Source organism: Hirundo rustica, chromosome 7, assembly GCF_015227805.2.
Source record: "Hirundo rustica isolate bHirRus1 chromosome 7, bHirRus1.pri.v3, whole genome shotgun sequence".
In the NCBI taxonomy this organism is placed as follows: domain Eukaryota; kingdom Metazoa; phylum Chordata; class Aves; order Passeriformes; family Hirundinidae; genus Hirundo; species Hirundo rustica.
In genome coordinates, this window is record NC_053456.1 from 27580899 (window position 1) to 27606011 (window position 25113).

At 42.5% G+C, this 25113-nt stretch overlaps 1 long non-coding RNA gene across 1 annotated transcript in view; it reads left to right on the top strand.

Annotated features, from left to right (window-relative positions):
• Positions 1-25113, top strand: part of LOC120755146 (uncharacterized) — a 49722-nt gene that overhangs the window by 19670 nt on the left and 4939 nt on the right. The gene's annotated exons all lie outside the window — the stretch shown is intronic.

Here is a 25113-nt window from a genome sequence, read left to right on the forward strand (position 1 = left end):
GGCCAGACTCTGACCTGATTTTCACCCTGTGCAAAGCTGACTACAGTCTGCTTGCACAGATACAAGTTAAGGAAGAGTTTGACTGGGAGGTTTTCTAAAGATAAGGAAATAAATGAGTACTGTTAGTGGTTTCTGGAAGTTCTGAATGATGTTTGCCTCATGTGATGGTAACTTCTTTGCAGTGCTTGCTAGAGGTGCTAGCCTGAGAGCCCCTGGGCGATGTGGCCCTTGCAGCAGCTGTGCAAGCTTTACCAGACTGTCACAGTAAACACTCCTTCCCTCCAGCCAGTGAGTTTGGTCCTCAGGGACTCTGCTGAGAGTCATAAACTGGGACCAAACTTACTAATCTAAATGAAGTAGATGTACGACACTGCAGTTTGGCAATGCAAAACTGGCTGTCCATAGAACAGAGCTGCTTCTCCTGAAAGGGTACAGGTACCTCCCCGTGACGGCTGTGCTGCCACGTAATCTGCAGCTCATGGAAATCACTGCAGGGCTATTAAACCCAATATATGTCAGACTAGCAGGGAGTTTGTTCTGGGTTATGTCTCTTGGCTCAGGAAGGCTTCAAATATGATACAACCCATACTCCCTTCAGGTACCCACACTGACTGGCTCAGAAGGTGGAGAAGGGCTTGACCGGTGTGAAGGCATTTGTAAGGTATAAGGTGTAACTTTGGTGTCAAAATTAACTGCTGCAGCTGAGATACCAACACAGTGAAGAGCTTCCTTTTTGCTACCAGCTTCTCTTAGAGAAGCCAGGCTGCCTTGATTTTTGATGACCACCCAGGGAGGCTGGCTCCTGCTACCAGTGCGGTACCAATGACTTCAGGAAAGTGTCATGAATTTCCCGTCAAGCTCAGAACTGCTAGCCTAAATCCTTGTAGATGAGTCTTCTGATCCTCCACAGGTCTATGTTGACATTGTTGACACAGATTTCTGGAAAACAGTGACTGCTTCAGTTATACCTTTGTTACTTTTTATCACTGTAAAATATAATGTGTCCCTTTTATTGCATTTAGAAAAATTAGCCTGCTCTGAGACAGCTGGCTGCTTTGACGGTGTGCAAGTATGTGTATGACAGAACATGCTTTTACTTTTTAATGAACTATTTCCCCTGGCTTCGACTTACTTCCACAGTCTATTTTTGTTGTTATAATGACACTGGTCAGTGAAGCTCAGAGGAAATCAGTCATCAAGATGCATGGTGCTGAAACTGTATTTCTGCTGTGATGGGGATTGCATTAATGCCTTTGGAGATTTCTTGCTGTTGTCACTGCTGCATCCACACCATAATGCAGAACTACCTAAATTGAACCAAGAGGCAAAATTTGGAGCTATGTAACTAAGTTAACTGAGAAAATTTTCTTGGGACATTAATTTTAACTCATGCTGGAACAGTCAAAGTGACCCCGAGTATGTTCTGTAGGGATGCCTGGCATCTGTCATCTTACTCTAATGCACAGGATTTTCTTCCTCCATTTCCTCACTAGCAAAAGTGGGCTAGAATCTGTGAAACTTTAACAACAAAATAACCAGGTTTTGGAAATCAAATTCTTTTAAATGGTCACATATGAGATTGGTGTTCAGATAAAGGGTCCACCCAAACTGACCGCCACCAAGAGGTCTTGCACAGCTGTTTCGTAATTTCTCTCTTGTGCCTTATTTCTTTGGCAGGTGCCCCTTTTCCCCACTGTTTTGAATGGCATTACTCCAAGTGTTCTGGTGTATGTAAACCTGGTCTATGAACTATAGCTCTGCAGTACTCACATAATTTCAAACAAATTTGGTTTCTTAAACCCTACAGAAATACCCATGGTTATCTTCCAGCAATATGCTCCGATTCCTTTATCCCTGTGGCATTTCTAGGATATTCCTCTTACTTCTAAAGCCTTCATTTGCTTAATTTTCTATCACTTTTTAGTTCCTTTGCTTCTTTTCAGAATGGCATGAATACAAGCTCAACCTCTGAGGAAAAATTTAAGACAAGCCCAAAGTGAAATGCGTAACAATTTTGCTCAGCAGCCTGTGGGTGGCTTGGGGGGGGTCAGTTATTCTACCTCTGCTATATAGGGGATTTGTGTATGTTCAGCATTTATACTTCTGCGTGCATAGCCCTATATGTAATAAATCTAATTGTTCTTAAGTTTTTCCTTCAGTTTCTACCTCAACTAACTAGGAACTTGTAGGAATGCAAGCAAAACCTAGTTCTTTAAACTAGTAGTCTCTACTGTGTATTCACAACTGTAGTTGTTTTTATTTTTTATTAGTTACTCGGTGGATTTATTCAGACAGCACACCGTGTACCTGGCATGAATGCCTATCAGGATGGACACCATGAATGCAATTAGTCCTTAAGAGCTCTCATGAAATAAAAGTGAACCAACACTTGGAAATTCTTTTTTTAGCAGAGAAAACTGGTTATTTCTTTCCTTTTAAAGAAGTAACAGTTAAGACCCTTATGATATTTGAGACTGCGAGTGGGAAGTTCTACTCATTTTCTCTCCATTTTTTAAAGTTGATTATTTTTTTACCTGAAACCAAATTTGTCAGCTCTGGATACCTTGTTAACATAAAAATTAAACAACAACAACTTGTAAATTGTAAAATTTATGAAAATAAAAACGAATCAATATTTTATGATGCATCCATAAAAAGAGACTTAATTGTTCATACATTATTTATGAACTTTGGGGAACAATTTATCTTGTTTTTACCTTTTAGAACAGCCCCTGAGAGCTGTGGTGCAGAGGCACCTCCTTGTGCAGGAAGGGCTAGCGTTCCTTCTTCCTAGGGGCTCATTTTCTCCGTAGTCAGCCATGGCAGGGAAGGAGCTCTCTGGTAGTTCCAGGACCTCCCTTCCCACTGCAGGCCTTCTCTTGCTGTCCTTGGCATGGGCTCAGGCACAGTCAGACTCAGGCCAGAGGTGTTGGGGCCACCTCTCAGTGGAGTAGCATCAAGATCGTTCTGCCTTCATGAGCAACCCGACTGAGGTTAGAGATACAGTCTGAGGGGATATCTTTGCGTTGCAGAGGAATTAAATTGCAAAATCTGCTAGAAACCTTTTAATCTATGATTAGTTTGGTTTATGTCTCTGTTGGTGCATGTATAGAGGCACTCTATGCCTACTACGTGTAATATGTACAAATGGGTTGCACTGTGAGTAAGTAATTTTCTTATGGATTCATAAAAGTAATTTTCCCCTTCGGCTGCCCTGATAATATTTTTCTTTCTTAATCTCCCCCCTCTAACAGTCTATTCATGGAAAAGATTTGGGTAGAAATGATAGACGAAACCTCTTCTTTTCCTTGGGAAATCAGAGAACAGAACTTGGCAATGACTGTCAACATAATAGAAAATGTTTCCATGTTCCGCCAGCAGACAAGTACTTAAAGAGGCTTCTCCTTAGTGAGTGTTGTTGCAGGCAATAATGTGAGGTGTAAAAGTCACTTTGCCAGAGATCAACTTTTGATAAATATATTTTAATTTCTTTATTGAGTTTTAAAGTATAACAACCACTGCTGAATAGGTACAACTGAAAACATGTTAAATAGCCTTCAACTCTTCACATTTGCATTGAACATCATCTCCAAGAGTGACATTTCATGTTACCATGGAAACAAATTTGACATTTCAAAAATACATTTATTCCTGGGTCACTAAGATAGGAATTCTGAAAGAAAAAAAGGTCAGAACATTTGCCTGTCTCAGAGATACTCTACAGTTTGCTGTATTCCTTTGGAGGAAGGAAATATGTAGTATCGTTGTAAAATAGAGCGCTCCAGCTTGATCCAGTTTGAAAATATTTTGACAAGATGGTGGCAAAGTTACAGGTCAATAAAGCGTGTCTCAGTCGCTGAGATTTTGCAAAGTGATTAAAACTGTTTCTTGGATCAAGACCTTTTCTGGATTAATTCTTCTTCCTAAGGACTTTTGGTTATGGCTTTCATAATCCCATTAGCTGTTCCCTACTTTATAATTTCTCCTCGTAGAAAATATTTGAAATATTGATATTAAGACTTTTTTCATACTCAGGAAACAACACTCTTATCTTTAATAGGAATTATACCAAACTTTATCCCAGATAATGCATTTCATAGAAAGTAGGAAATTGAAGAATCAGTGCTAAGGTTTGGTGCTGAAGGATGCGTGCCTGTATCTAAAAAATAAATATCTAATTTAGATAGTATTTTATTAAGATGAATCAAATGTTGTTTTTGAATACTTTGGTGTAGGTCTGTAATACATGTTGTAAAATGAGGATGGTAAAGTGAAAGTACTGGTCATATAAAGTGAAATACCATTTTTTTGAGAGATTTACCTTTTACATGGAGTCATTGAAAGGTAATAATGATTGCAGAGTGAGTTATGGCCTGCAGTGAGATCTTTGTCATTTGTACTAGCAAGTAACGTGTTTAAGCAAGAGAAAAAGTGAGGGTTGAGGGAATATGGTTTTGGAGAGTGCAGCTCACTAAATGATACTGAGCAACTGGCACAAAAGTCTGTGTGCAGAGGTGTGTCCACCCTGCCCCGGTGCTGGATGGGAGTCAGCTCTGTTCCGTGTGTCCTGGGTGCTCCTGCACCCTGTGACACTCTCAGGAGGGCTGCTCAGCATCCAGTCCCAGCTGGCTTGTATCTGGCCAGGTCACCAGGCCTGCACACTTCTCTGTACACATATATCCACGGGGGATCAGCACATGTATTTCATTAGGCAAAGAATTACTTTTGGGGTGAGTGTGCTCTGCTCTTCTCAAGTCTGTGCTTGTGCCACTTTGTCCCATGAGTGTTTTCTAAGCACCGCAAAGGGAGAATTGTTTGACTCAAAGCCATTTCAGAAGCAGCATTAATTACCACGCTGAGTTGAATTGTCATTGTGGTGTGTGGGGACTGGGGAGGAGTACCTCCCATTAATATCAATGGACTAGTCCTGTGATGAAACCCTCAAGGACCACACAGAAGACTGACCTACTTAGGTATTAACACTGCCGTTGCTAGACTTGTACCTGCCTTTGAGTGCTACAAGCGCTACTAAATTAAAACCATCTAATTTTCTTGCAGAAGAGGAAAAACTGTCTGCATAAATTCCTGCCTCTGCTCCCCAGGGAGGAGGGTATGGGTAAACAAGAGAATTTTTCTAATGACCTTCTCTTTTCCTCATGGTTTTTATGGTGAATGCAGCCCAGACAGAGTTCTGCTCCTCTTTGCATCTGGACTTGCAGGAAATCAAACTTGACCAGCAGTTCGCCTATTCAAAATAAAACATAAATGGAAAATGTGTAATTTTTACACATATATATATATATATATATAAAATCACAGGAGGTGCAATGTGTGTGCATTTGTCTTACAGCTAGATTGTAGTCACCGTGCCACTCATGCTGAGCCTATATTCTGTACTTATGGTGCAGGGGAAGAAGTCTTTGTTTTCTGCTGGCTCCTTTTAAGCACCTCCTGTCTATTCAGAAAGTAAGGTGTTAAATACCTGCAAGTCCCCCAGTTGTGCAAGCAAACATGGTTGTTTGTAGCTTACACTCATTTGTGTCCTGTATGACCTTGGACATTAGAGACACTTTCCTGAGAGGACACGGGTTATCCACCCTCTTCACCTACAGCTTGGTAGGACAGGTGGGAGGACTTGGTTTCAGCCTCAGTTCAAACACAGTGTTAATGCTACTGAGGCAGGGATGCTCAGGGGATTAACGCCTCTGTTTATGATGTTGAGCAAAGCCAAGTCAGGCTTTGAATGTGAAGACATGAGCTAGTATTTTAAATAAAGCCCAACTAACTGCAAAGCTAACAGGAATACTTTCTGTGGTACTGGCAGCTTTAAAGTAAGCTGTGACAGTCTGGTACAACTCCTTCAGGTTCTCTGGAGCACTCCCAAACTGAGTTTGGCTCACTCAGCATGGCATGCATGGGACTGCAACCCCTGAGTTATCAACAGGGTTGTAATCTATGTGCAATAAAGACATAGGATGAGATGCAGTCAGAGTTGGAGTCTCCAGCTGGACCCCTGACAAAAAGGCAATTCCTCACAGTCTGCCCCCTGCCCCTTCAGAACAAGGAGCTTTGGGGAAGGGGTACACCCATCTCCCTTATGTCTGTGCTGCTGAGACTGCCCATCCCTGTGGGAAGGATGTGCACACATGAGACTGCACATGAGAAAGGACATCCCTAAACCAGTAGCTTGAGAGGAAGATGGCTTGAGCCTCTGAATGTGCGTGAATGTGCATGGCATACTTTGCTCTGCTTTGTAGATGCACAAGCTATAATCTTGTGGGAGTTATCAAATCCCAACTGACCTCTTGGTATGCTTGCTACTCTATTTCAGTTTGAAGACATGCTCACTGTGATCTACTGTGATTTGCTCTGAATTAATTCCAGTTTGAATTAAAGCTGATCTTTGAGGGGTGGATTGTCAAGAAACACAGTCACATCACTGTTCCCTGCTTAATTCCATGCTGTCTGCTGTTAACTAACGGCATCAATTAGTACTTTGTTTCTATTTCACACTTTCCAAATCTTTTTGGTTACTTTTATAGTTCTCCTATGAAGCTGTTCAGTTCTTTAACACCTTCACTCAGGACACCAAATAGCAAACGGCAATCCAGCAGCAGTTACAGCTGGTCCAAAACAGTGGGTACCTCAGGGTTCCTACTTCTCCCGGTGATGTCCCTGTTTCTGAATAGAGGAGGATATTCATTCCTTTGTCTGCATCCTCACTGTGAGAGTTCCTGTGCAGGTGATTGTCCCCTGAGATGCTGTAATTATCTCTTAGAGTCAAAAGTAGCCTTCTCCCCATGCCCAAGAAATACAACTCACTTGTTTGTTGGTATTTGCATCCCATTTACAAAGCAATCCAGGTTAGTCTCTCCCTTATTTACCAGTCTTTCACTCATATCATCAATGTCTTTTATCAGTAACAATAAGTTTTCTACCAGGCCACTGAAAAGCAGAGCTAAGGTTGCAAGCCTTTAGGGCCACATCTGCTCAGTGAGATCTTCCTTTCTGTATATTGTGATTTGTCAGCTCATCATTCTTAAAGCATTAATATGTGCCAAGCTGACTTTTTTTTGTGTGTTGAGCTGGTATCTTAATCAAAATGTCATGCCCTCCACTGTCTTCGTAGAAATAGATATCTATTACCTCAGTACTATTACATTTATTGGCAACAGTAATTTTATTTAGAGAAAAGATGTCAAATTAGTTTGAGGAGCTCTGTTTTCCATAAAGCTTTGCTGCTCAGTATTAGTTATATTACCTTCCTTTAATTTTTAATTGATTGAATCCTGCATCTGCTCTTCCATTATTCTACCTGGGATGATTCTTTTTCTGTTAGTTAGTATCTGCTTGGGCCATTCCATTTCTCTTCCCAAAGCATTGTCTTGACATGAGTTTTGTTTAATTAACTTGGTTCTGTTCCAATAACCAAAAAAGTCCTGAAAATCAGCTTTATTTTTTCAAAGAGGCCTGATCTTTGCTTTGAAAATTAATGAGTGAGGATTTTCGACATTACTTTGATTTAAAAAAAAAATTAACCTTAGCAGCTGCTTGACTTTTGTCCCCATTGTATAAAATCTAAATGTGTATTTGGCAGTTTAATATTTTTGGGTAATTTTGACAGATCTGCCTACTGTTCCCAGATAGTGATGTTTAATGGGTTCTTATGCAATACACCTACAATTCTCTATTGTTGTCATTGTATATTCTCTTGTGTGCTTATAATTTTTCTGTAGTTCCTAGATTTTTTGTTGTTGTTGCTCTCCACTTTTTTGTACATTTCTATTTTGTTGTTTCATTTATTCTGGTTGTTCTGACTTCCCCTGAGCCAGGTTGAGTTCCTAACTATTATGGCCTTTTTTGTTAATTGTGGCTTTTGGGCATCTAATAGTGTGTTCTTAAGCAGCTCCCAGTTATCATTCGTGTTTTTCTATTTAAATTCATTTTCCTAACTGATTTGGTCCATAATTGTTTTCAGCTTTGTAAAATTGTCTTCTTAAACTACCATGTGTATAACTTACTACTTTGGACTTTATTCTGTTTGCATATATATGCAATCAAGTCACAATCACTTGTATGTAAGCTACCACTAATTTTTAGTTTGGTGATCAGTTCTTCTTTATCTGTCAGAATGAGATCTGGTATAGAATTCCCCCCTGCTGGATTTGATTTTTATTGAGTTAGGAAATTGTCAACTGTAATTTTTTGAAATGTCTAGGATATTTCATTACACAAGACCCCCAGCATGTTGCTCAGGTTGGTGTACTTCATAGTAGTGTGCATGTCTACACACACACACATATATCTGTACATGGGTAAAAATATAATTTGTCTTTCCATATGATTATGAATTTCTGAAGGAATTAAGGTTGGATTTAAAAAATACTCCAACAGCTAGAATTCCATTTCTGCTTTATTTATAGGTTATTTTGGGTTTTGTAAGAATTGCAATGTTTTGAACAGCTACTCAAAATCTAAAAATGCAGAAATCCTCCAACCTGTTTGTTACTTTCTACAAATACATAACACTGTTGTAATTTCATCATTTACAATTGGTGAATTCTCACGTATCTCTTAGAAAGAAAAAGACCCCCAAACCCCAAAACTGTTTCAGCAGCCCAGATAGAGCAGGAACCATTCAGATGTGCCAGCAGAAGCCATCAGTGCCATGTGGCTGCTCTAAGGCACCGCACAGCAAGAATTGTCACCGTCAGATGGCAACCCATAGGTCAAAGATTCGTTCCTTAAACTATTTGGCAAACACATCTGTGTAACACTCAAGCTTCAGATGGCTCACAAATAGAAGCTCTGTTTGAAAATTGATTTGCATAGAAAAAAAAATCCCAGGAAATCTGTTAGTGACCCTTATTACAAACCATCACAGAGGAGCGAACTACTTACAGCTAAGAGTACACCCTGGACTCCTTTCATACGATGAAATGCAGAGAGACGGTTTATACTCAGGGGAAGGAAGATGAACTGCTGGTAAGGTCTGAGAACTTATGCTCATCTGTCTGACTGACAGTACTACTGGGTCATTAATTTCTCCTGTGTTCAGAGTGCCTGGATTAACTATAGAAAAATTCCTTTTTCTTCTCAGGAACACTTCTAGAGTACCGTAGGTTTTAGCTGAAATGTTTAGCAAAAATTCTGTCTTTTTTGGAGCTCATGGAAGTTCCCAATAGCTGTTCTTGAAACAACTTTTTATATCTCACCTTCTCCTAGCTGCCTGCCTCCCACTCTGCTCCTGGGATCCTCATCTTCCTTAGTAAGCTCCTGTTACTCTGCCCTTGGGAATGAGGCACTGCCTCCTCCCTGGGCCAGCAATGACACCTGGAGAAGTTCCCCCATGTGAGGGATGCCCTTCTCTGTTTTCCCTGGCTAATGAGCACCCTGTGCTGCCAGGAGTTGCTGGAGGGAAATTCTCTAAGCTGCCTGGTGTACAGAGGTGAGAGGTATTCGCGTGCCAAGCCATTTGCCTTAAACACACATTCCAGCACCTTCGCTGACCTCTTAATGGCTCACTTAGTGGAGGACTCAGGGCTTACGAATGAGTGTGTTTGACAGCTCCCCTGTGCCCACAGATTCGGCCATGGTACGGGCCTGTTTTCCTGTGCCAAACAGGAGAAGTACCCTAGGGTTTTTGGGGAAAGCACAAACAAACAAAAACCCTAACAAAAAACCCCACAACCCCTCAACAAAAACAATGACAATAAAAAATATCCACCCAACCAAACCCAAATCAAACTAACAAAAACACCAGCTACAAAGAAAAAACACATGCAGAAGAAATTTGTCGGGATGGATGGAAATACAAGGGTAGTTCTGTCAGTCCCCCTAGCATCACATATCAGAAGTAGAAACTGTCTTCTCTTTCTTTGGCTCCTGGGGCTCAGGACTGTTGCCATACTCAGAGCATGCTAGTTTTGACAGCACAAGAAAGGTCAGGATCTGTCAAATTACTTTTGCAGGCAAGGGACAGCTTTAGCTTCTGCAGTTGAAAGTTTCCCTCAGCCAGAATGTCTTTTACTGTGATAATGTCTGCAAACGAAGGGGTAGCAGCAGTGGTGTGACTGAGAGGATGCAAAAAACCACCAGAGGTAACGTAGGTGAGGAGATATCAATGGACAAAGTGGTGTGTTTTGGAGACACAGCAGATACAGGTTAGGAAGGATGGCACCTAAAACAGTGCACCAACAGTCTCTGCCAGGACCAGCCTCAGTATCAACATGCTTGTGTCTTTTTGCAAATTTTTGCAAAGTCAGCTATTTCCTATGAAAATATTTTTGCTCACAGCATGAGAGAGGGTGAGAGAATAAACCTCTCCTATTCTTTGCTCTTTTGCTTTCCGTCTCCCCTTTTCCAAAGAAAAGGCAGATACTAAAAAGCCCATTTATTAACTTTTCAAATAAGAATCTATCAGTGTCCTAGAATCTTGAGTGTAATCTCATTCCTTTTTACCTCTATCAAGAAATCTTTTCTTTTGCAGCTGGATTGAAGTGCAGCCACCTAATTATTGAGGAACTGACAGGACCTACTTCAGAATGCACCAAAGCAGGTTTACTGCTCCCCGCACTTGCTGAGCAGGAGCTGAAGCATACTGCTGCTGGCAAGGATGAGCCAGGCCACGAGTAGCCCTTGCTGGGGCAGAGACCCTCTGCCTTTCTGCTGTGTCTCTTACCCTTAGGAAAGAAGGGCTTTGAACAGAGTGATGAGTTGCTCTTGCCAGCTGTTGAAAGTGGATTCCCGAGTTCAGCTGAGAAACAGACAATGCAGGATTTGTAGAAAGACCTTTCTCATTCTCTGAAGCTCAAGTGTCTGCTTAGGACAGGGTCTCTACTTCTTCACATCTGTGTTTGCCTCTGATGGCTCTGCCTTCCCTGCTGCCCAGTGCCCAGGGGAGCAGTGGCCTCGTGTGCCGTCATGAGCTCACCTTAACTGCAGGGTCACAGCTCTCAACGCCAAGTCAAGCATTTTTCTCCACTGGCAGCTGCTCCTGGACTGCTGGCCCCAGTTGCTTCTCAGGCTTTTGTTTAAAACTTGGGCAGTTTTTCATCTTTGTTCTAGCACTGGTGCAGCTCCAGAGAAAGTAACAGTAGTGGAAACAATGACTTATTCATTTTTATCACTCCTTCCTATAGCTGTGTGGTGTTATCCTTCATTTTTGCCTACAGGCAAGGTAATATGTTTCAAGGCCAGCTCTGGAGAGAGCCAAAAGGCTTGTGCTGCGCTTGGTGTCTAGAGAAGCTCAGTCTGCGGAGGTGTTTCCCACTCTGGTGCTGCTCTCCAGCTGGTGTGAGGCAGCCAGATTCAATCAGGAGAAGCCTATGACACACTGTCCAAACCCAGGCCAGGATGGCCAGGTTGAGAGGTTGTGCTCTTTCTGCCCAAGCCCTCGTGGGAAGGAGGTGGCTGTGCCAGCTATTGGGTGGAAGCCTCTGTTGTGAGATGAAGGAAAGGAAAAGAACTCTTTTCCCATCACTTGCTTCTTTCATGAAAGGGAAAGGGAGATGCAACCCCAATAGGCTGATCCTTCTGCCAAAGCTAGTGGGTTCCTTCCATGGGAGGGAGCTACCTCAGATCCCTGAGTCTAAATAATCAACTCAGAAGTCAGGCAAGTCTAAGGAAGTGATCTGGTCAGAGTCCATGCTTGCATATATGACAAAACCAGGTGTTTTTTTAGGGGATGGCAGCATTTTCCATTAAACAGATTAACTAGAGAAGAGCAATAGGATAAGTAAAACCAAAAAGACTTTTGCAATGTTTCTGATGAAAGAACAGAGAAATAAAAAGAGGCTCAGAGCCTTAGATGGAGCTGAGTAAACCTGGGAGTATGATACTCTCCTTGTTGGTAAATTGCAGGTGACAGGCCACCCACAGCCCTTCCTATTACCAGCTACAGCTCCAAGTAAAGTATTGCTGCTTCTTTGGGGCAGATACATTCACCACTGGAGCATTTGCAAGGATCAGCCCAGCAATTTAATGCAACAGTCCCCACTACCCTTGACAGAAAGCAGCATTTCCCAGTGACATTAAACCTGCTCCCCTTTCAGCGGGACCTGTACACTTTGAAGAAAAATGGATTTAGTAAGCCACAGGCTGTATTTAAATAAACCTTGCTTAAATGGTTATTTTTAATTGGGGGGGAGTGAGGCAGAACAAAAGCAACCTGACGTAATAAAAATTAAAGGATTGGGTAAGCCCTGCTCTGGTAAAGGGGCACAGGATAGGGAGGAAAGAGGTCCATGGTTTTGAAATCCAGCTTGCAATGCGGTCCTGGATGCAAAATATAAATAGACTTTGTGTGGGTGCAGCCCTAATAGGAAATGAGTGTGCTTGCCCACATTTGGCTGCCTGGAAAGTGGTGGCTGTGCAGGGCTCACCCTGCCCGTGCTCAGCCACAGCTGCCTGATTGTACGTGGCATTTGGATCTGAAGCCAGGCCTTGGGCTTCAGTGCTGCCCAAACAGTTGCACTTTTCCTTTCTGTGTTTCCTTTTCCAGGAGCCTGCAGGCTCCTTTGTTGCTGTTAGGCAGGGCTTCGGTGCTGCAAGCAGCGTCGCCCAGACCTTTATTCATGGGAAGGAGAGTTGCATCCAGAGTGGCACCAGCTTCAGCTCTTTTCTGATGATAGCATTTGCAGTTTAGTGCCACGCACAGTCATATGGGATCACTTAAGAGTATATGCCTATATGGTTTTCAAGGGTATGCTCATGGTGTTACTTCCTACACTCATTTGTTTAAGGATCAAGTAAGTTTAATTATCTCTCGTTACCTCTGCACTCTTCCTGCCTGTAAAGCTAATCTGTGAGCCATTTTCATCTCCTCTGGTGTATCTGATAACTTTTCCTTCTATCTATTTTGATGTTTTATGGAAGGTATTATGGTTCATAAACCCAGTTTAAAAATCAAATATTGATTTGGAGATTCAAATATGTTCTTTTACGTGCTATTGAAATTCTCCTTGAAACAAGTCTCTTCTTCTCACTGTTGCTAGAGATCACAAGGATTTGCAGTCTAGGGTACATTAATACTGCCTGTCCATTATTGCAGATGCTCAGTCCTAACTGATGGCAGGGAGGCTGCCTGGGAGAGAAAAATGAACAGAAATGCCTACAAATATGAGTGGGCTGGGAGAGGCTCCCTTTTCCCATCACTGACTGGGACACTGGGCACAGAGAGGAAGTTCTGTGGAAATGGAAAGGAACTTGCTACTTCAGGGAGGAGGATTTAGAGATTTGCAGGAAAGCTTGGTATGGACCTGGAGAGAGCCAGAACACACAGCTGGACCATGATAGAATGGCTGCCTCTGAACTTCATTTCACGCATCCCCTTTTTCAGTAAGATGCTGCCAAAAGAGATATTTTTGGTGGTTGTGCTCTGCACCCTGAGGCCTTGCCTTCAGTGACTCCTGCAGCCAGCTCCAGCAAAGGGAGAGAGTCGTGGGTCTCCTCTCTTTTGTGCGTCTGCAAGAGCAGGTGAGCCAAGTGGACAGGTCCCAACTGGCTCAGCCTGACACAGCTCTGAAAGGGTTTAAACCAACCTGGCCTGTGCCAAAGGAGCAACAGACCCTGAGCCACGATTATTTTTCCCTCTTATCAGAATATAGGCATTCAAAACCTCCTTACAATGCTATAGAGTTGCTCTCTGTGTTAGTAAGCCAAATCCAAGAAATCCTGAGCTCTTCTTTCTGTCCTTCAACTTACTTCTTTTGTTTTCCACTAAGTGTTTCTTTGATGCTGCTTCAAAACATGTGGGAACCATTTTTTTTCCTACTGCCTACCACCTTGTAATTTACACTTTAGCAGCATTGTTCCTACCAATCGTTTTTGGAACGATCTCTTTCTGTTAACTTTCTGTTAACTGTTCTTTTCTGAGAAGAAAACTCATTGGGAGATTTCCTAAGCCCCATTTATTTAAATCACAAATCCTGGTCACTATGGGAGCTGCATCTATTTCTTTGATGAAATGGTAAACTAGGACTGTGGCCAAGACCTATAAAAGTGGCATTAGTAGAGTTGTAAGAGTCTAATGGCAGTGAGTTTAAACGCCACGTATGATGCAGTAAATTTTACAATCCACTTTTTCAATGTAAAAATGGAAATGAGATACAACAAGCAGCTCCCCCAAGGTAGCAGTATAAAATCTACAGTAAATTCTTATAGCGCTACAGGAGAAAAATCACTGCTAGTTGCTAGCTACTGTACTGGGAGGAGTTTCCTGCTCACTTAACTTGGGGTTATGTCTCTGCATTTCTTGCCCTTCTGCTTTGTGGGTAGTTGTTAAACGTTGCTCTGCTAGTTTTGCATAAAATGCACGGTCCAGAAATGTGTCTGCTCTGAAGAGCTGGAGTCAAGTTTTGTCAGAAAGAAGAGGGATGCTGTGCAATAGAGCCGAGTAGGAAATTGTCTCTGAGCTTAGGCATCAGCAGAGTCTGCGATCTCAGCGACGACCTGCAGTGGTGGTTTTGGGAAGCAGTGGTACCCCATGGGAGGACAAGATTAAGCTTGGCCAAATACTGTAAAAACAGTACTGAGAGATCCTTTTTTCTAGATTTGTTGTCATGTAGGTCCCCTTGCATGGGGGAACTTCTTTTTTACCAAACTTTTGAGTAAAACAGGCTAGTGTGGGTTGTTTTTTTCCCTCCACAAAACTGGAAACTGGTTTTTGTTTTGTTTTTTTTCCTTAGAGATGAGAATCTTTTACTGGCTATATAATAGATGGTACTGTGCTGATTGTCAGTTCAGAGAAACCTTTTCTGGTAATGACAACCTGACTGGATTTGCAAAATAGCGTGTAAAAATATTCTGCAGGAAAATTCGTATGCTCTTTTGGCAGCTATAAGGAAAAGTTGTTTCTGCTTGGTTTTTCCTCTGGGAAAGAAGTCATTCTGGGTGGGATATTCTTCCTCTGTATTGGCCCTGCCACTCTCCAGGGCTTCTGGGGAATTGCTTATAGGTGCGTAGACCTGAGAGGACATGTGTGAGTTGATTCCCCACCTGCCAAGGAGTGGGGAACTGAAGGCTGCAGATGCCTGCTTTGCACCCAGCATAGCCTGTGGTGTAAGCTTGCCCTTTCTGGCACGTCCTCTCAGCCAAATTTTCCCACCTGCTGCCCTGTCCCACTCAGGGTGAGGTAGCACAAGATGCCTGCCCAGGTTCTCAGCAGAGATGCCCATGCTTTCAGTGTCCCAGTCTTGCATGGGCATGGCAGACAGTGTGACATCTACTCCCAAATATCTAGATGAATGATTATAAAAAAGTGCTATTTTTGAAGGCATAGCAGTCGATTATGCATTTGACAGAAGGTTTTAGGAAATAGGCAATGTGGGATGTACTGGGAGGAAAAAAAAATCAATCTGTGTATTTGTCTTTTAACTAGTTGGAGACACATTGGCACATATTTTTGGCACATTAATGAATTCTGCCTTATTTAATCTCTGCTACTCTTATAATATGAATTTGTGTTCCATTTGGGTGTTAAAAATCAGAAAGTCAGAGAGTTAAGTTTCTAGAGGAAGTTATAATCACTCGAAGCTCCTGAGCTGGAATGAGGAGGCAGCCACAGTTGCTGTGAAGGAGAGCGAGCAGACAAAAGGCGTCGTGGCGCGGTTTGCGGCACGTCCCTGTCGCTGTGCCGCGGGGAGCAGGCAGGCCCCGCGTGGCAGCGCAGCTCCCCACAACCTCCTGGCAAAGCCCAGGGCTCAGCCCAAGCTGCCGGCTGTGCCAGAGTGCACAGGCCAGGGAGCTCTGACAGCCTCAGCAAGCATGCTGGGGGTTGCCCTTTTTCAGAATAAGCTTTGCCAGTTTATTTGCATCCGACTCCATCCTGCTTTAAAAGTGCGAGTGCTCTGCGCTTCTTATCCGTGACTTATTTTCAGCAAACGTCATTCCTTTTCTTTCTTTCTTTTTCCTTCTCACCGTATGTCCACTTCTACTTTTTTTTTTTTTTTTTTAATAGTTTGAATGCGTACAGAACAGCCATGTACAAAAGATCTCACGGTTTTAACCAAAAATGGCTTAAATGAGAAAGCATTGCATCTTCCACAGGGTAAGGATCTGTTGGATTTTTGGATGTTTTTTTCCCCCCCCAAGGATGAATTCTTAAGAAGACAAAAGGGGAAGCTTTAGAGAAAAGAGCACTGTTTTGAGCATGAGTAACGGCAGCAGAGCTGGGTTGATCGGCAGCGCTGTGAGCATTCCCCGGGAAGCTCGAGAACAGCTCACTCTATGGGAGGATGGCTGGGGTCACAGCTGACTGCAGTGGGATAGCAGCAGAGCACGGGCTAACAGCACATTTTAGACTTTAAACTAAAGGTGGCCCACATTTTTCCATAGTTTCAAAACATTTCCTGAGAGCCCACAAACTGTTGATATTTGTGAGGTGAAAAAAATGTTGATTGTTTTCCCTCCTTCTCTTACCATGCTTGACAAAACAACTTTGTTTTGACTGTCTTCAAATAGCAGGCTTTAAGAGAATTGTTTACAAAACTCGAAAAAGTGATTTTGACAAAGCCATTTTCTTTCAGTGTGAAATTGTCACTTGAATAAATATTTGATATAAAGTTTCTAGAAAAACTAGAGTTAAATGGGGCTGCTTAATTCCGAGTAAATTTGTCTGGTTTCCAGGGTTTTTTTGTGATTCCTCATACCTGTTTTTTATCTCACAACTCCCTTCCTCTACCTGTTCATTCACAATAAGGGTGACTCACAAAGGCACATAGAGTTTAAATTTATTTTACAGAAAACACCGAGAATTTGGTATTGTTTTGCCACTTTCGAGACAAAATATTTTGAAAACATTATCAACAGCAGTGTTAGACACAGAAATTGTTTTTATTTTTATATTTTATTTTCTGACTGACAACAAAGCCAAACTTCAAAATCAGATTGGATTTTTTCATGAAATGTAAATGTTGAGGTCTGGTCTGCCTTAGGGTTTTTGGGTTTTTTCCCCCTATATTTCTGAAAGAAAAGGATTTAGCAATATAGTTATGAATGATTTCATTAGTGCTAAGCTGAAGTGAAAATAGTTTTTAACCTATAAGAAAATCCAAATTTTTTTCAGGCTTGGAAGGGTGAAGAGGAAGGTGTGAATTTCAGTTTCCAGCTACACACAGTGTCATATACAGAAATGCAGCTGATCCCCAGGCTGAACAATTTTTCATGAATGAGGAAAAAGGAGATGGGGACACCAAGTTTCCACCACAGAAAGTGGGAATGGGGAAAATTTAAATACTGCCCAGCTGGATGCTGATGCCCCAGGGATCGCTTCCCTGGGTAGAGCAGAGCAGCTGGGGGGAGAAGGGTGTTGGCTTGATGTGAGAAGGGTTTGTGCCGCTCTCCCTGTGGAGTCACCTTGTCCGTGGTGGGGTGGGTCCATTTCTGGTCCCACTATCGGGAGCCTTCGTGCCCCGCTTGCAGCCTCACGCACGAGCACTTAGAAATTCCATTTTATGTGAAGTCCAGCTGTCCTCATTCTTTGAAGTACCTCCTCCAGCATTAACAGATGTTCAGTATCACTTTGCCACTGTAATCAGGGTGTCCTTGATCTTCATTACAATGCACTGAACCTCTGTGAGTGATTCAGTGTGTCTTTGTGTGTATTTTCTACCTGGTCCTCTGGATGATCACATGAGGGAGGAAGTTCACTGCATTCCTAGGGCAGATTTGGGTGTCTGGTTGAACACCGCAGTTGAACAAGACAGAGCAGTAAGTGGATGTTCAAGTTCATCACAAATGTACCCTAGTAAAATATTAATTTGTAGAGCTATTTGGAAAAGCCTGGGTGTCTGTATGGGTTTGTTCCATCTTATGTCCAAATTCCTGTGCTTTCCATTTCTTGCTGTTATGTCACTTAAATTCCTCTTTATTTTGTGGCTTCTTTTTAAGGGAGGATTGATATTTCTTGAGGTTGGCCAAGTGGCACAGATCAGCTTGTTTCCAGGACACTGGTTTCAGTCTGGTCTAGATCACCAGAAACGATCATGCCATTTAATGACTGTTCAGCGTATTTAAAATGAGCAAATACTCTTATCCCATTTTCCAGTGGAAAATCATTTTATCAGAACTCCCTGGGAGGAAACTCCACTCCATAAACAACATCCATTGGCAATGGGAGCAGCACCTGCCTACCAATGCTGTCACTATCTCCACTGCTACCACACTGGCAGCTTAATCACTTCTGCACCTCAAGTGCCCTATTCCTCCCACAGCAGTAAGTCTTCCCATTAAATGAGATGTGCCTTTTGGCTTTTGTTTGCCTTTTCCTGACGTGGATTGTGCTACTACTAAATAATGACAGATTTCCTGCTGCTGATAGTGATGGGGAGGGTAATGCTTTAGTGCAGACCTGGTAATAGGAAAACCATGTATTTAATTTACTGCAGTTTATTACCTATTAAATTAATGTCCCATGCATGTGGAGTGTGGTAAGTTTGCCTGAGTTGCTTGGTAGGCAGGTTTTCCTGAGTTCACATCCTGCATCAAGTTAGTATAATATGGATAATGGATACACACTTTTTAACAGCAGTAGAAGCTGCTCTTTTCTTCCTTCCTTATTTCAGGCCTCCACTGCACTCTTTTCTATGAGGTACCTGCTGCCATGGGTGCTTGAGGGTCTATGGTGGCTCCAAGCCTCACTCCTGGCGCAGTCTCAGCCCTTTTCTGCACTGATTTGTTTTTTTCTATGAAGACAGAGGCTGCTTCTAAACGTGCTGTTTTTCTCAGGATGTAGGATGAATTGTGTGAGTTTTACAAGTGAATCTGTATTTGCTAAAACCCTTCAAAGACTTTTTCCTTGCTAAACTGCAGTTCATCATTCTGTTCTGGGTGATGCTAGTGGGCCTGGGCAAACACTCCAACTGTGTGTATTGTCACATGTTGGTGTTTGCTGAATGAAGAATATCTCATTACTGTGGTATATGGATGACTGTTACCTAATTCCTGCTGTGAGTTTGTTACAGAAAACAGCCCCCCCAACTGTTTAGCTGTTGCCCAGAGGAGCTGTAGTACTGGGACTGCAGCAGCTGTTGCTCCACCCCAGCATGGCCACCAACACAGAAATACAGAGGGGTATTGTTACCTCTATGAAGAGCTTCTTTGGGGAAAATTTTACCCAAGCTCCTGTCCTTGAAATGCTTTGGGGCCTGTGGTTGCCAGGATCTGGAAGGCTTGCAGGGATTCCACTTGCTTCCTTGAGACAGAGTAGGGCAAAGTATTGTGGGAAGAAGTGGTGTAGCCTTGAAGCTGCTGAACAGTGATTTTGGTTGGTGTTCCCATTCAGGTAATGCTAGCCTTGTTAGTGCAACTTATCAACAACAGAAAAGAAAGGACAAATCTGCTCTAGAGAAGCCACAACTTTTTGAGTGTGTCCTCCACTCTTTACTAAGGAGGCACACCCACTCTGGCAAAGAGCATTCAGAGACTCAGTGTGCTGTGCACTGAGGTGACTGAACCTGTGATCCAAGGCGCACTGGTAAAATGAGGCGTCTCCCACGGTGATGGGCTGGGGATGGCTGCCCCATCTTGAAGCCTGGCAAGTCTGATGTTACCTTTTCTTACTCATTTTGGTCTGGAATGAAGCTCTCTGTTCTGAGACAGTTACTAAGAGAAATCTCTCTGCTAAGGTTTTCAGAAAACTTATATGGAGATTAGTTGTACATGGAAGACTCCATATGAGAGTCCTAAAGCTGTAAGGTTACACTTAGATTTGTGGTTGAGAAGGTATGGTGGTTGTCTTCTTTTGGGGCTTTCCTTCTCCCTGCTTAAAATCTCACAATCTTATCTGTGTAGAATTCAGAAACATTTTCTGAGACACAGGAGCATGCAAATGAAACAAATCATTGGTTTACCCTGGGTGTTTCATGGCAAAAAATAAATGAAGGGGGACAATGGGATCAAGCAATACAGCTCCAATGAACACCAAGCTAATTGACTGAGAGATCATAACTACTAATCACATGGTTGTTGCCTGGTGTGAGGACTGTACATCTTTACAGTTCTGAATTGGAGCAGGGTATGCCCAGAGTTTTTGGAGACCTGGGACTTAGTTTCCTTTTATTTGCCTTTTTAACTCTGCAGCTGATGATTCTGTGTATTCCTGCAAGCAGTACCAAATGCTCCTGCGTTCAGTTCATGCTCAGAGTACTAAAATGATTACTGGTTTGGGTTCAGGGCAGGGTTTTTCACCTAAGTCAGATTTTCATTTTTTGTACTCTCTGTAGAGCAGAGAGTTTATCCAGTATCTGTATTGAGAACTTCTTTAACTCTTTCTTCTGTCTGAGGACTTTTTATAGTTATAGATTTAGTCCTTTTGCTATGTGATTTTAAGCTTTTTGCAGAGTGGTTTGTGACCAGCATCAGATGGAGATGTCAGAGAACCCCTTGTAATGGCTATATAGAGAATAGGTGTCTGTATTTGCTAATCTCTTCCTGAACTGAAGTTTGTAACATCCCTGTAAGGTTTTTATCTGTAAAGTCTGACATGTACTTTCACTCTTCATTTTCAATTTATTTATCATACATACATATGTATGTGTGATGTCTTGAAGCATTTGAGGCACTTTACTTGTTGAACAGGCATCAGTGATTTTCTTGTACCAAGGAATTGCCTCCAAAATAAAATGTAGCTTTAAAATGCTGCCTCTGGGGATTAATTATTCTGTTTCCATGCACTATTTTGCACTGAAGTCAGTGGGAATTGCTATCATAGAACAATGCAAGCCGAAACCACGTATCCTGAAGCAGGAAAATGATTTGTCCTATGCAAGGTGTCAGTCAGAAGGGCTGTTCTCGCCTTATTTCAGAGTGGTCAAAATTAAAATGCTAGTTAGATTTTATATGCATCACAAAAAATTATTAATTACTCAAGCTCAAGCCCAGCTTCTCCTGACAGCTGAGTTTGGTACAATACCAGCTCCGTGGGTACATTGAGCTCTTGGGGCGCCAGTGAAGTGGAATGGGAATTTCCTCTTTGTGCAAACCTGCCCTGGACCATCACATCTGCAACCTGCAGCTGCAAGAGAAACAGAGACTCATCTTTTAAAACTCTGTAACAGCGATCTCTTTGAGGTGCAAATTTTGTCCTGGGTAACAAATATGGGGGAATAGCAATATAACCCCAACAGCTGATTTAGAAAGGTGCTATATATATATATAAATGTAGGTATGAGTTAGTGGAAGGTGAATTTCAGAATGAGCAGCATGACCTGGAAAAGCTAAAGAGCATCCTCCAGTAGGCTGGAGCCTGCTCTGGTAGTATTGTGCCAGGAATGGAGTTCTTAATTCTTCAAACAAAGTTTCACATGAAAATGTGCCTTGTGGAGTCAGATCTGTAATAGTGACAAGGAGCTATGGGGTGTTCTCACGCAGCGGTAAGAAGCCAGTATTTGGGACTGGAAATGTACTTAGGCTCCTCTCAAGTAGACCATTGTGTCAGTTCATGCTACAGCAATCTTTTACACAGTTGTTACTTATTATTATTATTTTCCAGATTGAATTAGATGCTGTACAAGCTCAGAACATAAAGATCGGCCCTGCCCAGAGTAACTTAATATGGATATGACTGCTTAAACTATTTTTTTTTTAAATTATTTGAAAATAAATACATAACATCTGCTGCTGGGAAGGAATGAGCCTATGAAATATCTGGCTTATATAAAAGTTAACAGTTCTTTTAAGTTAGATTCAAGTGATGGAGTGGGTGTGAAGGGGTGGGAAACTACTCAAATTGCCCACAGCCCTGGACTAACTGGGTTTTCCTGCTAATCAGATCAGCAGTGAAACTGTTAACAATGTTGACATTCACATTGTCGCCATTAAGCTGCAGCCTAAACACTCCCTTTTGATTAAAGGCAGCATCTTAAATCTCTCCTCGCTATTGTTGGAGCATTCCAGCAGCTTGAGCCGGCATGTCTGCATGTCTGTCCTTACATCCCTTCTTGGAAGGTTTCCCTCCTAACCAGAGAACGAAGAAACTTCACTGTCACTGAAAATAGCTGAGAACTTGCTTTCCTTTGTATAGGACAGGGTGCATCTTGCCAGCTGTAACTGCAATATTTTTTCCCTCTGTTGAGAGGATGTGGCTGCCTATTCTGTGACTTGGCTGCACACAAAGGCAATGACAGACAGGGGTTAGTTGACTTTTGCCCACAGTTCAAACGTGGGTTTAAAATTACAGGTGCAAGTTTTGTGGTTATAAATTACAGTTGCAAAAACGAGAGGCGGCCCTGGGATAAACTGTGCCATTCGCTTTAGCAGTGGGAAACTGAACGTGTATGGGGGATGCTGCTGGAGAAAAGTTAGCATCTTGTAACCACCTGTCCCACTGCAGTGGGATACTTGGAGATAATTAAAGACAAATATATGTTCAAACAAAAGGCGGGGCTTCTCCCTCTCAACTCCTTCATCTTCATTTAATCAAAATCAGACAATGTGTTTTTGTAGGAGTTTGTTTTCTTTAGTAATATGGAGGGAAGTGAATTTGTCCCACTGTGTGAAGCAAAGCCCAGCTGAATTCAAATCCATGCTCTAGGATACCCATCCAGAAGAGGATTTGAAACATTGGCATAGTCTGATCTGCAGTGGCAGTACCAAGCCTCATTCATGTAATCACAAGAATGTGTGGGAAGCTGGAGCACAGCTCCGGGTGGAGTGCAGCACTGGTAGGATTTACAGGGTGCCACATGTATTGGAAATGTGGTCATAAATAGGCATAAAAATTATCATCTTCAACTTACTTAATAAAATGAGTCAGAGTAAATAGGGAAATGTAAAAACACATTCTCTGCTTGTTTTATTGAATAGGGGTTTGGCTCTAGAGCTATGGTCATTCTTTTTATGGAAGGGGTTTTTCTGTTTTCTCAGGATGTGTGTGTGAGAGTGAGGATACATTTAAAAAAAAAAAAAAAAAGGAAGGGGAAAAAGAAAATCAATCCACTTATATTCTTCCTGAAGAGTTTAACTGTTTTGCTTTGGGCCATACCCAGTCTCTTTCTTTACTGGGCATGTTTGTAAATGTTGTTCATTCTTGTGAGCTAACCTTCCTGCTCAGCGCAGTCAGGAGCCTCTTGCCAGGCTGCTCACTGCAGGGCAACTTCTAGAAGGCAATGGCTGAAGGAGGATGCAGGTCACAGCTACCCTCAAAATCCTGTGGGGACAACAGCTTTGGATACTGGACAGCTGGAGACTGTTTCCCTCTTCCCTTAATGCTGCGATAAATCTGAGTGCTAAAGAAAAGGAAAATAAGCCTAGTTAAAAAAAAGTTTGCATGCAGAAAGTTAGAAAATCTTCATAGCAAACTGTTGGATCCTCTCGCCTCACAGTATCTTGGTTGGTTGTGTGGTGGTGTCTTGGGCCTTATATCTGCTAATAGTCCCCAGAAGTTGTAAAGGAATGTTTTGTTTACGGCAATGGTCTGTGTTAGGGATATGACAAGGGTCAAGTCCTGTCCTCTGCAATGCCATGGGTAAGTGGCGAGGACATTCCCTGGGGCAGGTGCTGGAGCCCTGGTGCTGTGACTGTGTATGATCCACATACTGGTCATGCCCTCCTTTGCCTTCTGAAGTCCCAATTAACTCCTTTTTGTAAAGGAAAAAAGGGGCAAATACTTTATTCCCCATTTGTTCAAAAAGTACTCTGGTCCCAGTGGTGTCCCGGGGAGGTTTGGCTCTCCATATGCCACTCCTGCCTTCTGTGGCATGACAGATGTGAAAGGTCCTTTCACGTTTACCATGGTGGCATGACAACAATGCGTGTCCCTGATTATCAGCAGCGTGTCACTCCCAAGGTTATGGAGTGCAAATGGTTCTGTAGCCATAAAAAATTAATCTCTATGTTCTCTGGTTTGTCAGTCTGTACGTAATTGGCGGCATTCAAATTTCGGTCAGGGAGGTGAAAATTAAGAATAATCCAACTGAGTTTATAATTGCTCAGTCTGCTGTAACATTTAGCCAAATACAGTGTCTGCCTCCATCTTTCTGTACTTGTGGATTTATTTATATGTATATATAAAAATAAATGTCTGTATGAATGTGTGTGTGTAATGAAAATGCTCCATAGTCCGAGCCACCTTTTTCCAAAGATGGAAAGATACCAATAGTATCATACTGGAAGGGCAGTAACTGTGGGGAGGGGAGGAAGGGAAGGGGAAGAGGATTATTATGAGCAGTATAGACAGAAGGGAGTGATAAAGATTTTAGCCTTCGTACATTCCAGGTTTTGTGTGTGCCTGCACTATTTTATTTGGAGCATACTGTCAGGGTAGAAATAGAAGCAAAGATCATTTACTCAGAGGAAATGAAATAAACCCACAAAGACTTAAACTAACACAATGTAAAACATGCTGATGGCATTGACCTCCTCCTGCTTTACCTTGACAAAAATAAATAAATAAATAAATAAAAAGAAAAGGTAGTATTTCTGGAAGACAACTAGTGCTGTGACCTGCACTAATTAATCTGCCCATCAGATCAGATTAAGCACTTTCAAATTTGGCAAATTGCCACTTTTCTTGAGACACAAATGTAAATAAATACGAAAGTGGTAAATCACAGCCCTCCAGTGATACCCCTGTCAGCAGCCCCGAGCAAAGAGCAGCAGATATTGAGACTCCAAACACTCCATGCCTGATAATAAAAATGTTTTTTTCCTGCACGGGGACGTAGCAGAGCACATCACCATCTGCTCAAGCCTGTGTGATGCTGACGTTGGGCAGCTCATGCACCTGCTGAAAGGCTGTCTCTCCTGGATGCAGCCCCAGTCAAGCAACAGGCTCTGAGCAGAGCAGGGCAGTGCCGTTGTGGCTTTCCCACATGTGTCAGGTTTGAGACAGGATTCACACAGGTTGGCTGCTGCTGGGAGAGCAATGAGGTGCAAAGCCACCTGAAGGGGCCGTGCTTCCACTGGGAGTGGACTTCCCGGTGTTTTCCAGAACTGCTTTTGCAGCTGACTGCCAGTTCCTTCACACCCTGAGGTGAAGGAGGGCATCTCCTTGGGAGGGCACCGTGGAGCACTGTCCCCATGCTCATGGGAGCATCCTCCAGCTTTCCTGCTCAGGCCTGGCCTGGCCCTGTCTCAAGTGGGAGGTGGAGCTGCACTTTAGAAGTGCCTATCTAA